The sequence below is a fragment of the Branchiostoma belcheri genome, unplaced genomic scaffold, assembly GCF_001625305.1.
Source record: "Branchiostoma belcheri isolate BF01 breed outbred unplaced genomic scaffold, Haploidv18h27 scaffold99, whole genome shotgun sequence".
In the NCBI taxonomy this organism is placed as follows: Eukaryota; Metazoa; Chordata; class Leptocardii; order Amphioxiformes; family Branchiostomatidae; genus Branchiostoma; species Branchiostoma belcheri.
The window spans coordinates 257,196-274,485 of record NW_017804675.1 but is presented as its reverse complement, the minus strand read 5'-3'; positions in this window follow the sequence as shown (position 1 = coordinate 274,485).

Genomic DNA, 17,290 nt, shown 5'->3' with positions numbered 1-17,290 from the left:
AAGATTTCACCCGAGTACCCCTGACACATTCTCCAGACGAGAAGTCTGTTGTTTGAACGTTGTTGCTGTGTAATGAGACGTTGATTTATCACTTAGCTTCTGCACTTCATATCGGGGTCAACCTAAACTCAATTCTCGTCCCGTCTCGCGAGACCATGGCTCGAGAAGTAATCAGTTGAAGAGGGTAGGGTGTGGAAACTTGTGGTGTAGATCATGTTTTTATTATCATGCAGACTCATAAGAGCAGGATCAGGCAAAGTGAGGTACTTAGAACGGTTTCAATCGGTGGAAAGTCTAGTTATTGTCACCACATACCCTGAAGGTCACGTCAAGGTCACGCTATACACAAATGGGAATCCCAAGCATCTTTTCTCCCCAAGTCAGAAACTTCACTGAGAGTGAGGCCTAACTGACCCACTAGGAGAGGCAGGGGTTACGAAGCCTGTGCAGGAACATTCCCTACCCTATTTAGACTATTAATTCACAATATAACTAAACTATTAATTCACAATATAACTAACCTAAAGTTTAGGTTACATTTTCTCTCCCTATAAGTCAGAAACATCCATGCTGGAGACCACCAGGACTCACTGAGAGTGTGGATTAACTAACCCAACAGGAGAAGTAAGGGTTACAAAGGCTGCTCAGTAATATGTCCTAACCCACTTAGACTGAAAATGTTTTGAATCACTCACCCCGAGACGGACTCTAAGGCTTACTCTTTTCGATAAGTGTGATAGGTTCTTTAACGTGTGGCTCTAGATCTCGCCAAACACAGTAACGTCCCTGACCGAAATAAGGTACTCCTTTTCCCTCCGAGTTAACCTGGTAACCATGAGCCAAAGGTCCCAGTATGTATCGTTATCAGGATATCTAATCTGCTAGGCACTTAACGTGTAGCTCTAGATTTCCTCAAACACAGTAACAGCCACCAGAACAACGTCCCTGACCGAAGTTAGGTACTCCTTTTCCCTCCGAGTTAACCTGGTAACCACGAGTCAAAGGTCCCAGTATGTGTCGTTATCAGGATATCTAATCTGCAGGGTCCTTATGTTGCCGGGTGCCGCGTGCCATTATACTCCAGTACCTCACTAACAGCTATGATAAAGAACCATTCACAGACTTTTATGATGCCAAAGTCAACAAAACAGTACACAGGGTTAGAAAGAGCTGAATAGGCTACCTTAACACACGAGTGAAAGAAAGACCCAACGAAAGAAGCAAGGAACTAATTGCGTGTCGATGGTTCTGACTATTTGTCATCCAAATTTGCTGGAAAAACGCAAATCTATCACAAAACATTCGGGTAACTGATGAAGCAGGGGCAAATAAAGCTACCAGATATCAGCAAATCTATGATAAACTGTAAAAGTTACGAGACGGGTGGGCACTCTTATGGCAAGATATATGCCCATATTTTGGGCCATGTACACTATTTTTCAGCCGGCAAAGAGATTGGGTGGAGACAATGTTTCCACGTAGTTCATCGTACGATTTTGATGCCGTAATATGTTCCAAGCAGAACAAACCGCCACCAAGGATCTAACACAGCCTTTCTGTAAGAACATACTATCAGGAACATTCGTAGAGTGGACCTCGTTGCCACCAAGCACAGTTGGGACAACATCACTAGAAAGTTTTAAACAACTTCTGCAATCAAATGTGCAAAGATTGGGTGTAACAGGTCGTTCGGTGTGATATAGCTAGCTGCCTGCGAATCTGGTACGTTACGCCGAAGAGCGTTTATACCGGCTATACAGGTACAGATACAGGTACAGAAGCTGGTATGTTACACTGAAGGCCAGTTATACCGGCTATACAGATACAGAAGCTGGTGTGTTACGCCGAAGCACGTTTATACCGGCTATACAGATACAGAAGCTGGTGTGTTACGCCGAAGCACGTTTATACCGGCTATACAGATACAGAAGCTGGTGTGTTACGCCGAAGCACGTTTATACCGGCTATACAGATACAGAAGCTGGTGTGTTACGCCGAAGCACGTTTATACCGGCTATACAGATACAGATACAGAAACAGATAAAGAAGACATCTGAATTTACAACACATTCACAACTGGCCCCAAGAACGTATTCAGTTTTTCGATCCTTCGACAACGATGACCGGGCACGTACAGACGGAGTGATGTTTTAAAGCCGTTGATTCTATACTGTCTAATTGCCTGTGCTTCCTCCCCGCTACCTAAATGTTTTTATTACAGCCTAACGACGGCGGCTGATGGCTGGTATTTATGGCAGGGTCCTATCGCCTGGCGTCGGGCTGAAGTAGATAGGGCCACACCAAATAATTTTTATGGATGACGTCCGCGCGCACATTGAGTTTGTTTGGCCTGTTACCATCCAAAAAAAAAAAACACAAGAAAGTCCGCTTCTTGTAACTATGACAAGAGAGTCACGAAATCGTAAGATTAACGTAAAACCTGCAACTCGAAATGGGTACATGAGCAGAAGAAACAGGACAGGACGACAACTGCTGTTTCACTGAGTTATTGCTGTCTTCATGACGAATAAAAGACTTGTTGGTTGTTACACTGTGTTCTCACATTCAATTTGTGTCCTAACATTTGTCGTCTCTTAGTATATTTCAAATCTAGGCACCTTGTTTTTTCGGGCCCTTCTGGGTTTTTTTCGTGCCCTCGTATTAGATTTAGGGTCTCCAATAGGACGTCATCCATAACAATTAATTGGCATGACCTCACGATATGGTAATGCAAACTAAAGAGTACTGTGCTCAGCAGAATCGGGTTTATGGAGGGCTGCAAGTCGGTCACTGGTGGCAACAGTCAATGACCGAGTGTACTGATTGGGGATAGATTAGCGACCAAATAAAGTGTGTGTGAAAAAGGGTCCATTCGTCGTTGGGCGGTTGTGATCTTGTGAGGTTTCCAAGCTGGCTGTTACTCCCCAAGGAGTTTGTTTGGGTTTTGACTTATTTTTGGCGTGTTTTAGGCTTTTTTATCTGGCTTTTTTTGGTACTGATTTTTTTTTTACGCCGGCCAACCAAAATACCAGTGTAAAAAAAAGAAAGCCCGACAAAAAAGGCTAAAAACACGCCCAAAATAAGCCAAAACCCAAACCCCTGCTAGGAGAGTAGCTGACTGTGACAGAACCAACTCCGACAAGGACCCTAGACAGACTTTTCCGTAACAAGACGGCTGAATGTTGTGCGACACATGTACGATCATGTACGACTGTTCGAAGAGTGTCCTCTTTGCGATCGTGCGATGATCTTAAGGCAAATTTAACCGCGCCTAAAATTCTTTATTACGAATACAGTCCAATGGTTGTGAACGCAGATCATATAACCTGTTACGTTCCTTTCCGTGTGTACGAGATGATATAGAACGTGAAATATGTAAGAAAAATGTATGTGACAGAAAGTTGAACGGCCAAAACCTCCACCAAAAGACTTACAAGGCTCCCAAAGGAGGCTATAGGTGAATCTTAGGCTGTGTTCCTTTCTGTGTAAATGATACAGAACATGTAATATACGAGAAAAATGTACGTGTCACAAGAAGTTGTAGAACGGCCAAGACCTCCACCAAGATCTAGAAGGACTCCACAAGAGGCTATAGGTGAACCTAAGGCAGTGTTCACAGACCTTAAGCCTGGCCCCTCAGCTCGAGTTGTGTCCACGCGTATTCAGTAGGGGAAACCTTTCAGAGCACGTTTTACATTACACGAACCAGCATAAACCACTGCCCCGCATCGGCGTAACTCATACATCGTAAACGGATCCACTGTCAAAGAGGCAGATCAGCTTAACCCCCCTCCCCCATCCACCGCGGAAAACACCTACTTCAAAGGTGGGAGATTTACAAGGTCTTATCTTAAACAGGTGTGTATATCGTGTGCAGATCGTTGTTACTGGTCACATAATCACCTTTATGGCCGCTGTGACCTGTGCTATGGTAGATATTCCCGCTGAGCTGGCTGCTGCTGGTTAAGATAACCTTTGGGCTCCATGACAAGCTCATCCGAGCCGATTGCTTTCGCATCAAATGATTCGTCAGGGAGATTGGGAGGCGAGGGAGACACAATTTGACGGAAGGAGGGGTCTGATTGTGTCTGTAGCGAAGCTGCTTCGAGGCATTGCCGCGTCTGGGGTGAAAATCTGCAGTTCGAGGATGTTCTGAAGCTTTGGATCTGCTGATAGCTGAGGTAAGTGGACATTTTCTGCTAACGCTGATAGTGCGTTTTTACCACTGCACTGGCGGTGATCGTTGGGTGACCGTAGAGTGACCAACATTGCATCTGTGTTACCTTTAATTTCATAATTGGAGTACGTACATACGATGCTCGATGCAAAATCATGATATATAAGACTGTAACGAAAGACACAGAACGTCAAAAATTCGTTCTTTGTCCATGAAAGTCTTCAGCAAAGTTCTGATAGAGATAATTGGAGATTTTCTGGTAACCCTGATAACAAATTCTTTCGTTGAGCGACCACAGAGCGACCAAATTGCATCCGTGTTAACCTCAATTTTACAATTGGATTATAATGCACGATACAAAATTATTATTGTATAATGTACTGCTATTTTATGTGAAATATAACAACAAAAGGCACAGAACGTCAAAAAATCGTTTTTTTTTTGTGTATGAAATTCTTGAGCGATCTGAAAAGTCTTTGGTTGCTCAGACATCGCTCGTCGGTCGCCGCCTCTAGTGAAAATAGGTGTGTAATGTTGTTAGCACACTGCTGGTGCCAGTGTTATATTAGCTGCAAATCTTACATCTACAGAAGAGGAAATAGTTTCCGTCAATCGCTGACTGCATCTTCGTGATAAGAAGACTAATTTCGTAGTAAAAATTCTTAAACACGGGATCAAGACACGAGGCCAGCGAAGGTGACTCCACTTAATTGGAAACGATAATGGAGTGAAATGGGATGACTCTGGGGTCATTTCTGACCGGATGTAGTGAGGAGAGGTCGTCAGGTTCTGATCCTGTCCGTTAAGTTCTGACAGTAGGTCCTGACGGTTGGGGTCAAGCAAGATACATGATCCTGCCAAATACATGATTTCGATACTACTTGGGGGTTTCCACTATACCTGAGACAAGGAGTGGGGGGGGGGGTTAAGTCGTGATGTGGGGGACTAGACCAAACCTAACCGCAATCGTAAGTCTAACCCTAGCCCTGAACAATGGTTTCAACCCTAACCCTGATTCTATAGTACCAACCATAGCCCTGAATAATGATCCCAACTCTAACTTTAACCCTAACTCTAATACCAACCCCAACCCTAATCCTAAACACCTGACCTCTCACGTATGTGGCAGCTCAAGGATTTGGCTCAACATCGGACCTGTTAACATCAGCAGACAGTCGGAGTCTGTGAGGGTCTGATATCAGGCTAACGCTACATAGATGTCAGTCTACAGTCTACTGTAGGAAATTAACGTTAACACCACTTAACATTATAGCAGCGAAAACGCAGTGACCTGAGCGTAAAATGTTTCTTTTACAACCTACCATAAAGGCAACTTAAGCCAAACAAAGAGAGATGAGATGGAGCCAATCTACTTTGCACATTCTCCTTAACTTCATAAGAATTTACCAGGATACTTGTCTGTGGTGCATATCAAGTATAAGTATTGCGTAAACGCTGAGGCCTGACCGTGAAATGGAGACATAAAACAGTTTGAACTATTATGTTACGACCTACCATAAACCTAAAGCCCGACAAAGAGAGATGGAGCCAATCTAATTTTTAAATTAGATTGGTAAGTCTTCTCCCTGACTCTAGATCTATTAGAAAATCTACACAAGGCTAACCTAGCATTTGATGCACATTTTAACTATTAACGCTACCTGGTAGCCCCATCGCTGTGACCTGAGTGTAAAATGGAAATCTTTCATAAACACAAAGTCAGACAAAGAGAGATGGAACCAATCCACTTTAAGTCTTCCTCGTGACTCCATTAGAACATGTAGAAGGATACTAGTCTGTGGTGCATATTGTTAAATATTAACGTTATGTGGTAGCTAAAATCGCTGTGACCTGAGTGTAAAGTAGAAGACTTTTACAACCTACCATAAACCTGAGGCCAGATAAAGAAAAATGAGATGAAGTCAATCTACCTTGAGTCTTTTCCCTGACCCCATTAGAAAATGTACAATATGGTTAACTATCAACGTTACCTGGTTGCCAAAGCGCACTGATTTCAACGTAAAATGGAGATATAAAACAGTTATCACTCCTATGGAGATATAAAACAGTTATCACTCCTATGGAGATATAAAACAGTTATCACTCCTATCCACTCCTTTACAGCCTAACGTAAACCCAAAGCCACACAAAGATTTATGGACAAAATCTGTTTTAAGTCTTCTCCCTGACTTCGTTAGAAGATCTATAAACCCGTGAAGAAACAAAATTGCAAAATAAATTGACTTACAGGTGGGCACACACGCGGAATAATGATCTAGGCATATCTGACACTGTTTTATTGTGTAGATTTGTACATGTTAGTATCTGTAAATTTTGGTAGATTTGCACATTTTGGTGGATATGAACATTTTAATTGATGTACACATAGATACACAACGGAAAAGCGGAGACGTGGTCACCCTTCTTTAACTCTGAAGAAGGTGATAGAGGAGGACATAGGTCTGGGCGGTGCTGAACTATCCTCTGTCATGCGTGACAGGAACTTGTGGAGACAGTACATGGTGTCACCTGATTAGGATGAACTGAACACATAGATTCTTAGATTTGCATACTTGGTAGATTTGGACATTTTTTGGTGTGGGAATGAGGATTATTTTGCCATTACACAAAAGTTTTTGGTAGAAATATTTCAAACTGCCGCCTGATGTTAGAGTGTTAGAAAGTCAATCACAATCACGCCCACACATCAGCAAGCAACAGCTGCTCAAAAGGGTTTGAGAATGGGGAACAGGATCATTTGCCATTACACAAACGTTCCTGGTAGAAATACATTTGTATGTCAGACTGCCGTCTAATGTTAGTGTGAGAAAGCCAATCACAATTACACCCACGTACTACCAAACTTTGTGAAGTCTGACTTCCTCACTAACCACATGTTATGACTCATGATGATGTAGGTAGAATGTTTGACAGAGCGGTTCTGATGTCTGTTTGTAATGCTGAATGGATACCTGGCAAGCAGACACTGTCTGAACTCCCCTACTCTAAATACTTTAGACACAAGGGACGCTGTATGGAATGAATTCTCATAACAGAATCAAAGTTTGTTTCGTTGTAACGTCATTCAATTCAATTATTAAAGTCCTTTCTATCCATAATTTCCATAACTTATATTAAACTCTTCTTGTCTGCTAACCCAGTAATACTTATATTCCAAGTCCAAGCACCAACTCTAAATGCTTTAGTCACAAGGGACCCTGCAAGAGATGGATTCTCATAAAAGAACTGACGTTTGACATTGAATTCAGTAATTGGAGTCCTTTCTATCCATGTCGACTAACCCAGTATAGTACATATATTCCAAGTCCAAGCACCTACTCTAAATACCTTAGTCAGAAGGGACACTGTATGGTAAGATTTCGCATAAAAGAATCAAATTTTGTTTCGCATTAATCATTTGTATTCTTTCCAGCCGCTTTTGACATTTAATTCAATTATTAAAGTCCTTTCTATCCATATTGGATATTAAACGTGTCTTGTCCAAGCACCAACTCTAAATGCATTAGTCACAAGGGACCCTGCAAGATATGAATTCTCATAAAAAAAAAACTGACGTTTGACATTGAATTCAGTTATTGAAGTCCTTTCTATACATAATGGATATTAAACTGTTCTTGTCTGCTAACCCAGTAATACTTATATTCCGAGTCCCCAGCGAGATTAGATCTATATTTAGACACGGTAATAACAAGGAAACATCACGTCTGTCTGGTTTGTATTCCTCACATGATCCCGCCCATCGTAAACGCCATTTCGTCCGGAGGTTCTGTTATGAACCTTACAGTCCTGCTAGGTCCAGGGATCTGCTGAAGAAAGGGTTTCATTAACTTTTGATGTACTGTGGCAAATTTGTCAGGAGGAAGGTAGTGGTATAAAAAGTCCGTCCGGAGGTTCTGCTATGAACTTTACAGTCCTGCTACAATTGTGTGATCTGTATGTAGGGTGGTCCTGGGATTTTCTGAAGAAAGGCTTTCATTAAGTTTTGATGTTCTGTGGCAAATGTGTCTTATACAAAAGGGTATAAAAACCATCGTACTATTGTAGATACCATTCCGTCCGGAGGTTGTGTTATGAATCGGCGATAGAACTTTACAGTCTTGCAACCAGGGCCTGATCTGTATGCAGGATGGTCTGAGGATCTTCTGATGAAAAGGTTTCATTAAGTTTTGATGTTCTGTGGCAAATTTGTCTTATACAAGAGGGAGGTAGTGGTATAAAAGCCATCGTACTATTGTAGATGCCATTCAGTCCGGAGGTTCTGTTATGAATCGGCGATGGAACTTTACAGTCCTGCTACAAGCGCTTGCATGATCTGTATTCAGGGTAGCCCAGGGATCTCCTGAAGAAAGGGTTTCATTAAGTTTTGATGCTCTGCGGCAAATTTGTCTTATACAAGGGGGAGGTAGTGGTATAAAAGCCATCGTACTATTGTAGATGCTATTTCGTCTGGAGGTTCTGTTATGAACCGGCGGCGATAGAACTTAGCAGTCTTGCGTGTGATCTGTATTCAGGGTGGTTCGGGATCTTCTGAAGAAAGGCTTTCATTAAGTTTAGATGTTCTGTGGCTATTTTTTTTCTCTTGTACAAGAGGGAGGCAATGGTATAAAAAAACATCGCACTGTAAATTATTTATTTTTGCAGGAGCTTAACGTCGTACTAGAATGGGAAAATAGCATTTTAAGTTCACAGTTGAACCAATTCTGCAGTATAGTTTGACTACTTGATGAGCAAACTTTGGCCCCAGAGATTACTCTCCCAGCACAGGTTGATTGGGAAGGTTGTGACCCTCTTCTATATCTGTTTTCTGACAGACAGGACAATTAACGATGGTCTATTGGATATTGTCTTGCCTATCAAGTTTTGCACATTTGATACTGCCTTGCCTATTTGATACTGCCTTGCCTATTTGATACTGTCTTGCCTATTGGATAATGTCTTGCTGGCTGCCTTGCTGTGACATAGCTATCGAAAGATCTGCATGGAAAGTGCCTCAAGCTGATGACAGCCATCTTAGTTCAAACGTACTAAAATACATTTGGAATTAATAAAACACACAACGATATCTGAAGAGTAGTGAACTCCAATGACTTACCTATTCATACCGGTTTCATTTGACATTCTCGCCAGCGTTCTCTGAGACCCTACCGACCCAACAGGACTTTAGTAGCCAGTATTCCATCCCGACCCGTGGGTGTTCACATATTCTATTCATGGCAAACATATGAACAGCAATAAAGGCCCACGTCGACTTTGCCCTTTTCAAAGTCAGGACCACTCGTCTCGTAGGCAATCAAATTCGCCAGGATTCCAAATGTCTATTTCTGGTATTTCTCCTGACATTACCCACCTTCTGCGTGTATTCGTTAGTGCAAATACGTTTTTCATTTTATCGCTTTATCCTAACAACGGCAAGTAAGGAAAAGGTAAAGTACGGGTGAAGGACTGCTGGCGAAAAGCCTATTTCTGACATTTTTCCTGGTACCAGCTTTAGAATATGCGTGTATTTGTTAGTGCAAATAATTTTTTTTTCATTTTGTTGTAGTGCAGTTATATTTGTTCTAACAATGGTAAGTAAGGCAAAAGTAAAGTACGGATGAAGGGCTACTGGTGTTGTAGGCAATTTAATTTGGAATTCCAAAAGCCTATTTCTGGCATTCCAATTATGTCTGGTTTCATACATGCGTTGTTCATGTTACATATCTATTGAAGATTTACCACATTGGTGGAAGAACTGGCGTAACTGTTGAATGTCATCTTTTCAAGATGTTTGTTTGTTAACCTGGAGACCAGACCTGTAAGGTTCCTATTTATATCAATTTCCCAAACGCCATGTTTCTGGTATCTACATTTCTACCTGGACAATTCAGAAACACGTACAAACGATGCAGCGTTCAGAAATGAAGAAAGTTGGCAAATGCCAATTGAAAGTCTCTCTACAGGAAGAATCTTTATTCGTGCGTAACAGTTTTATCTCCTGTTCTACGCAGCATTTTTATCGACCCAGAAGAGCACCCCTGCCAAATACGGTCCGCACCTTCCAATCAAGTTGTTTTCCCCCGTCTAGAGTATACGTAAGTCGACTTCTCTCGACCCTTGATAGAACTTCAGAGCCTTCCGGAACAATCTTAACTCAGGTTTTAGATGGAAGGGCCAATTGTCGTCCCAGCAGCGTCTGGCAACGATTTCCTAGGGCCGTTTTAGAAATACTCGGGTGGTAAGTAGTGAGGAAAGGACCAACGAAATTAGTCTCAACAGAAAACTCTCAGACAGAGCCTAAATGGCAATTTCCGCCCACATCTGAACAGAGGTCAACTTCGAGGAAATTTCGTCTCCAGAACAAGCCCAAGGATTAAAATGGTCCACGTTTGTAAAAAAAACAATACACAAAGGCTTATAGAAATGTCCCCTATATATAAGACCAATGCAGTTGCCAATCAAATCAAACTAATGCAGTTGCCACTGCACTATGAACATGTTTATGAACAGAAGTAACTGTATCTGTATCGGTATAGGTATAGCCGGTATAACCGCCCTTCGGCGTAACACCGTCTTACAGAACAAATTATACCCAAGGCTCATGATGCTGTACACTTATATACAAAACCAATACGCAAAGGCTTAGAAAACCCTTTAGAAATACTCGGGTGGTAAGTAGTGAAGAAAGGACCAACGAAATTAGTCTCATTAGAAAACTCATACAGAGCCTAAATGGCCATTGCCGCCCACATATAAACAGGGATTCAACTGAGGTCAACATCAGGGAAATTTCGTCTCCAGAACAAGCCTATGGCTTAAAATGTCCAAAAGAAAAATGTCCCCTATATATATAAGATGAATACAGTTGCCACCAGACTATGATCATGTTTTCAACTAAGATCAACTTCAAGGAAATTTCGTCTCCAGAACAAGGCCAAGGATTAAAATGTTTGATGTATATAAAACCAATACACAAAGGCTTACAAAAATGTCCCCAATATGACACGACCAATGCAGTTGCTACTGAACTATGAACAAGTTTTGAACTAAGGTCAACATCAGAGAAATTTCGTCAGATTATACATAAGGCTGATGATGTTGACCCCTTATACAAAACCATTACGCAAAGGCTTGTAAAATGTACCGTTATATAAGGCTAATACAAGTACCAACCACCTACAAATGGCTTTTCAACTAAGGTCAACATCAGAGAAACGTGGCTTTACAGAACAAATTATACCCAAGGCAGTGTAATGCTTATGATGCTGTCCCCTTGTACAAAACCAACACAGAAAGGCTTACAAAATTGTCCCCTTATATAAGACCAATACAATTGCCAACAACCTACAAATGGCATTTCAACTAAGATCAACATCTGGAGAAACGTCGTTTTGCAGAACAAACCAAAATCGCATAAAAATTTTCCACTTGAAAAAAGCTAATACGTAAATGCATATAAAATGTCCCCTTTATATAAAGCGTACGAATAGGTAAGGAAAAAAATGTCGCAGAACAAACCTAGGGCTTATGCTAATGTGACACTTAGATAAAATCGCTACGAAAAGGCTTATACAAATATCCCCTGTATATAAAGCAGCACAGTTGCCCCCCGTTTACGAATATGCTTTCAACAATGGAGCCTCACAGAACAAACTTAAGGCTATAAAAACGTCCCTTATATGAAACCACTGCTATTAGTACTCGCAAAGGTTGCTCTATAGGGACCACATATACCAACGTGCCTGCTGGCAGCACTTCAAACAACGCTCACAATACAGTCGGGTGACTCAGGGTAGGTGACATTTGGGTAGACAAGAAATGCGTTACGTAAAACATATGGTTTATACTTGGCGGTTTGTAAAGATATACATAGAAATGCAGACGATATTGCAGCAGTTTTAGTTTGTCTATTGAATAAGCCATGTATTTGATCGTAATGAAATCTACTATTGGGTAGACAAGGAATGCGTTACGTAAAAGCCACGATTTATACTTTGTGAGGATATACATAGAAATGTAGGTGATTTGAATATTGCATTTTGTAATGCAGCAGTTTCAGATGTGCCTATTGAATAAGCTACGCCTTTGATCGTAATGAAATCTTATATTTAGAGCAGTACTAGATGTGATACATGTATATATCTTCTTATATGGAAATATCATAATTCTATTATATGAATTAGTACTTTGGCTTATGCAAGACTCGGTTGATAGAACTATGATGACTTCAAAGTGCAAGTCACATCTGTTACAAAATGTTCACAAGAAATTCATGTTTTAAACCACGTCCTGAATTCCTCCATATACCCCGCACTTACCCTCACCCGGTGCGCGCTCCGTCACTTTCTAGCTTGACCTTTCCATCAATCATCTGTCAAAATCACCACCCACCCACCAAGCAACCGCTGAAGTATAAATCTATTCATTTGATTACGCCGAATGACAGTTCTGCTTGGTAACTAATGTTTCTAGCGCCACTTAACAAAAATATAGACTCTCCCATTTCCCAGAGGCATACATGAATTGACGTGCACCCATCCAGAGATCTGGTGGATTACTTCAGAGTTTCTGATAGAATCTTATCCACAGGGTACATCTATCTTGGAGAGGAGATAGGCGCCGCCAAGATTATAAGCCTACAGAAACATCATGGCGAGTCCAGACATGCTGCTCCCTACGACCGCTCACGGTTATGGGACTTGCATACATACAAACATAACATCTATGAGTGATGGAGTCATTCACGAAAGAACTGTTTAAACCACATGTCATCGTTGGAACAGTAGGACTATACACTTGAGTGCTGCTCCGGGCTCTGTGGATGTAAGCATGACGGAGTGGGGCATTATCGTGCTTTTATCTGCGCAATAGAATAGCTCGCTAATTTTGGTAATGGGAACAATCAATTAAACACCGCTGCTTGCTTGCTGAGTCTTATTGTTGTATCCTGAACCGTGCTTTATCCAGAGCGATGCTCAGGCACAGTTCTGGATAGTCCACGCGTATCTAGAACAGTGACTGGGGCAAATATACGTTCTTGGATATGCACAGACCAGAACAGTGCTTTATTCAGAGCCATGTTCTGGCAAGGTACTAGATAGTCCACGCGTATCCAGAACCGTGCTTGGAGCAATCTACATTCTTGGATATGCATAGATCATCCAAAACCGTGTTTTATTTAGAACCACCTTCTGGTAACGTTCTACGTGTAGTCTACGTGTATCAAGAACCGAGCCTGGGGCAAATCTACATTCTTGGATATGCAGAGACTATCCTGAATCGTGTGTTATTCCTTTGCAAATGTACGTTCTTGGATATGCGGAGACTATCCAGAACCGTGCCTGATCCTAACCCTAACCCATTCAGGCACAGAACGAGACAGGCACAGTTCTGGATACTTTTTTTTTCACGGAACAATCATTGAGTGGCAATAAGATGACTCTCCTGTTGTTGCAAATTGATAGAAATTGATTGACTCTAAGCCACATAGATGAACCTTTGGTGGCACGACAAAGCTTGCCTATAAAACTAGACCCGTCCGTTGTTGAACGGAGCTACCGCCTGCTGCGATACTGCATTAGATAAAGATGCCTACCCAGTGGTAAATTGATATAAATTGCTGCACTATGAGCTGCATACAGCAATTAATAGTCGATACGAATACATGTCTGCATCATGGCAAAGCGGTCCAGATCTATTTTATTTATTTTATTTCATTTCATTCTATTCTATTCTATTCTATTCTATTCTATTCTATTCTATTCTATTCTATTTTATTAAGTTTACCACATTTGTGGAAGGATTGACATAACAGGTTACTATCAACTCTTCAAGATGTCAAACTTGATACCAGACTGTAAGGTTTGAACCACAACCACACGACCACACGACCCCATCTATGCTGATATGGAAAATTTTGACAAGCACACAAATGAGAGGGACAATTCACCTGTTTAAAACACATCTTAACGTCAGTCGTATTTGCTAAAGTGACAGGGATAGTATTCTACACGCAAAGGCAAATTCCATTTATAATCCCTCAAGAATAATGTCCCGGTTCATCATAGATTATTATAATCATATTAGGTTATGGATACGCACAGGTAGTAAAGAGTACATCAGAATGACAGTAAGCTGTTGAGTGTTTGTGATGCTGTACATCAATTTACACACAGGATTCCGTGGATTGTCGATTGTTCTACGATGCCCAAAGTATTGAGCCAGATCATAATGTACATATATTGTGTGGTTTCTGTTACAAATCGTCCATCTTAACATGAAATCACTGAAAAGTCCGAGCTGCTCTCTTCATATGAACATCGCGATAATCCAAAGCAAGCTGAAAAAATTGTTATTCGAAAGATAAAGCGGCCCAACCATAAAGTAGCCCTGTTACAAAATCTATTTCAGCTGCCGAGTGTCTTTCGTCAAGGAGAGCACAAAAGATAACAAAAGCTACGCTATCGCTTTGCTGGTGAGTTATACAACTGACAGGACCGTTTCATGTACTGTAGTAAGTAAGCCTCAGGCGGTCTCTCTGATAAGCTGCCGTTTCTAAGAGATTTTTTTTTCTGATTGATGCTTTCGTGCAGGCAATTAATTGCCATGGAGACAAAAATAAGTCAATTAGAAAACAGAAAGAGGGAATCGGCGATACACGACGTTAGCTAGCAATCACGACAGCGAGTTTTTCAGAGTTGAATCTCGTCATCCCGAAAGCAATTTCATCAGGTGAAAGACATTGCTGGTTGTGCAATCAGCTATCCTTGATATGTCACTTTGGTGTTACATAAAACCTTGTAATGACACCTTAAGAACCTTCAAGCAGTTAAGAGATGTCTTTTTCAGCTAAGAGGGCCCATATCTGAAAAACACTAGATGTTTTTTCAGACTATATTCGGCCCTTGATATGTCACTTTGCTGTTGCAGAAAACCTTGAAATGCCACGTTAAGTACCTTCTACCAGTTGAGAGCTTTGTTTTTCAAGGCGTATGCTCTCTTAGCTAAAGATGCTGAAGAGTTGAAGCCAGGCCATGAGATGGCTGAATGGCCGTGAAGTTTCGTTGCTTAGAGGGTAGGGTATAGGTTAGGGTTTTAGGGCTACGTTTTTTGACCCGGGTTCGAATCCGAGCTTGTGCTTTTTCTTTTTCCACTAATACCTTTACTATTTTTCATGATCCCCCCTTACATTCGCAATTCGAATTTTGTTTTTTATAGCATATAGTACGTTTTTGGACCTCAAAAAAATAAGATACGCTCGGATAAGGCATTGACAAGTCAGCTAAAGGCGATGAAAGTTGACGAAACAGAAATTTGCGTAGGCACTGTAAGCCGAAGATGTCACGGCTCATGATGGCTTCCTGTCTCCGGATGCAGAACGTCATTTTGCCGGTCGATAAGCGTCAACTTGCAGCAGACGTTTCCGTACCTGGAGGCCGTTTGGAAGCCTTTAAGCAGGTTCAGGACACGACCTCGTTTCAAGCGCGAGTTATACAAGCTTGTTTTTCTGTCAACTGATAACTGATGAGTCCCTTTTTTTCGCTACTCAAAGATCTGAGATAACGTACAGCGTCCAAAACTGGATTCGCGGGACTCTTGATTTTATAATTGGAATATGATGCAAGATGTGAAGGTATAATTACAAAGAAAAAAAAACACAAAATGGAAAAAATATCTCTGATTTTCGTTGAGCCTTGATTTTAAGGTTGGATTATGATGCAAGATGTAAAGTTGTAATTACAAAGACAACACATGAAGGTTTAAGTAAGAAAAACGTTATCTATAGAATTCGTTGAGCGATCTTTTAAATCTTCAGTCGCTCATCAGGTCCTACTATCTTAATCCCGTTGTGAAAATCTCATTTCAACATGAATACCAGGAGCGACCTGCTTGTCCTCAGTAATATCAGATATTCGTTTATATAGAGGTTGGTCTTCAGAGTCATTCTTACTCACTGATGAAAGACAGAGAGCGGATTCTATCTGAAACATCTGACTCTTTAGAAAGGCTATATCCAGTGGCAGGATTTATTTCGTATCACGTATCGTTAAGGACATGTATGAAACACGATCACAAAGCTTTTAAAGACAGAATGACCTGCGGCTAGGGATGGAAGTGTAGTGTACAACAGGCCTAACTGTATCCGGAGATACTGGATATACTTATTCTGATGCCGTTTTTACCAAAAGGATAATGTTCCAGGGCTCATACAGAAAGAAAAACACATATACAACAGATGACATGAAAGAACACACATATTTAGCACAAAAAGAAATTTACATTATGTACAAATGAAAGGAACATAATCTACATACTAATCACAGAGCATTACATGAACAGTTGGCGAAAGTGGGGTCGTGAGGCTTATACGTAGCGGCAGAGAGCTCGATTCGGAACCAAGAAGTCCCGGGTTCGAGTCCTGACACACCACCGATCTTGTGCCCTTGGGAAAGGCACTTTACACGACTTTCCTCACTTCGCTCAGGTGAAAATGAGTACTGTATTGTCCCCTGTGTTGGTGGCGGCATTAATATAAGTTGTAAAAACTTGAGTGCTAGTGTGCCGTCACCACGTCTTGTGATTACATGTTGGAATATTAAAAAAACAGTTGGCGGATGGCATTTTTCAAGTTGAAGCTACTTGATGTATTTCCTTAGGCGGTTATATCTGGTACCAGCCTGGGATGAAAGTATAATGATTTGTCACTTATAAGAAAGCGACGTGACAAAAGGGAAATGCAGATTGTTACCTGCGGCTAAAGCTTCCACACACGACCATATCCAGCTGGATTATGTTTATCTGATAAAGGCCTACTGGTATCACATTGCCGTGAGTAGAACGTCCAAAATAAGTGCCCCGTGTGGCCTCTGATGTTTATTTGATTTCTACCACAGAATACGTTTGAGTATTAATAGTGACGGTTTAGAGTGGCTCGCTGATTAAATTTTGCTTCGCCACAGCCTGGGAGAAGATAAACATGGTTGAAATAATCAACAGAGTTTCATATCTTGGCAATGTAAATGTATGACTGTTTTGCACATCAACCTTTAAAATGGATTAGATGATACGGGGCCTTTATAGGAAAAAAACAAGGAATAAGCAATGTCTTCAAGTACC